Source organism: Macrotis lagotis, chromosome 6, assembly GCF_037893015.1.
Source record: "Macrotis lagotis isolate mMagLag1 chromosome 6, bilby.v1.9.chrom.fasta, whole genome shotgun sequence".
NCBI classification, from domain to species: domain Eukaryota; kingdom Metazoa; phylum Chordata; class Mammalia; order Peramelemorphia; family Peramelidae; genus Macrotis; species Macrotis lagotis.
The window spans coordinates 182,505,494-182,507,440 of record NC_133663.1 but is presented as its reverse complement, the minus strand read 5'-3'; the positions used below and the strand labels follow the sequence as shown (position 1 = coordinate 182,507,440).

At 35.9% G+C, this 1,947-nt stretch overlaps 1 non-coding gene across 1 annotated transcript; it reads left to right on the top strand.

Moving 5' to 3' along the window:
* The first annotated feature begins 599 nt into the window (after window positions 1-599).
* On the top strand, window positions 600-704 carry LOC141492377 (U6 spliceosomal RNA). Its single transcript, XR_012469864.1, has one exon. It is a non-coding gene; the product is annotated as a U6 spliceosomal RNA (small nuclear RNA).
* The last annotated feature ends 1,243 nt before the right edge of the window (window positions 705-1,947 follow it).

Sequence of the window (1,947 nt, the reverse complement as noted above, 5' to 3'; positions counted from 1 at the left end):
ATTGGTTGAATGAAAGAAGACCACAATATCAAATAAATGATAATGTTACTTATACAATATGTTTATTGTAGTGAGGGGAATGTTGTACAAAAACATCCTTCTCACTGCCTTTTCCAGAACCATTATTGTCCCATGACTTGATTTGATAGGAAACAGAACTTTTTTTAGGTTTTTGTAAGGCAATGAGTTTAAGTGGCTTGGCCAAGGTCACACAGCTAGGTAATTATTAAGTGTCTGAGACTGGATTTGAACTTAGGTCCTCCTGATTCCAGGGTTGGTGCTCTATCCACTGTACCACCTAGCTGCCCCAGAAACAGAACTTTTGATGATAATCTGGTTGCTGTGGCAGTCCTTGGCCTTTTCGATATAGTTCCTTGCCTTGTCATCAAGGTACCATGGCCCTTCAGCAATGTTGGGCAAACTGCTAGTATGTAAGTTTCGGACAACAAATGGCAACAATATGGTATTAACTAACCTGTCTCTCCATGGTTAATTGTCAGCACAGTACATTCACAATTTTTGACCATGTGGTATAGCTAACATGGTCCAGTTATCAGTAAGGTGATTAAATTGTTCTACTGGGTTCTACCACCATACTCCTGCTAGAACTCAGCACATATATACAAATTAGAACAATACAGAGAAAATTAGCATAGTCCCTGAGCAAGTATGACATGCAAATTCACAAAACATTTCATAGATAGATAGATAGATAATAGATTTATATATACATTTCTATATTTATTCACATATATGTATATATGTGTGTGTATAAACATGTATATATGTATAGTTGATCCTTTGATTGGGACTGGTAGGAAATGGACAACTATTGCTGTTTTCAGATGATGCAGAATTGCTAGACCTAAGAAACAGCAGCAGGGTGTATAGGTAGTTGGATAGAAAACAGATTACAGAAAGAAGATACTGGAAGCACAGAGATCAATTAGTAAGCCTTTTCAACAGCCTAGGCAAGAGAAAATTGTAATTGAATAACGAACAGAGAAGAGGAGATAAATGCAAACGGTGTTGTGGAAAATGAACATCTTGACAACTGACTGAACATAAGGAAAGAAGAAAGAGAGAAGAGAGGAGAGACGAGAATGAATGGTAATAGAAATGGAGAACTAGGGAAGTTTGGACGAGGAACAAGATTTGAATGGTGATGGGAAAGACCTGACACTAACCAAAGGCAATTTCCTCTAGGTTCATATCAATAGTCATTTTTTTCACTGCAACAATATTCTATAATTTCTTATAATAATGGTCATTGTTCAACAATTTAAAGACAGTCCTTTTCAAGATTCTGATGTTGAAAAGATCCTCAGAAGAGCTAGCTTGCCTCTTTGCATCTGTACTTCCTTCCACTTTCCAAACTCTAGCTTTGAGAACAGTAATCAAATCTACAACATGATTCCTAGAAAGGATGTGTTAATCCTTTACCTTACGGTTCCAATCAATATTTCTTCCAACTCCCAAATTCAAAACATTTTCCCCTAATTGTGTTTTCTTCACTTATTAAAATAGAAGCTTCTTGGAATTTGTCCTTGGATTCCTTGGACTGTTATACCTATTTTTGAATCTTCCATTCTAAGCATAGTGCCTGGCTACAAATGTTAAATAGCAAACTTTTCATTCATTCATTCATCTAAAAGTAGTGCTTGGTTATGACAGTTGAAGTTATTCTTATTTACCTTAACATTACTGTTTCCATCAAACTGATCTGTGATGTCCTAAGGTGAATGTCCTTACAATTGCAACTTGGAACCACAGGAGGATTTGGAACCCTCTTCATTCTTCATCACATCATTTTAGTCTGTTTGAACATACACAGAAGGAGCAAAGTTTATTATATGTGGTTAAAAACTGGCTCTGTTGTCTATAACAAGCAAAGCTAAACTCTATCAAATAGCATACATCTAATTCAGACATAACTAGAAAAATCAC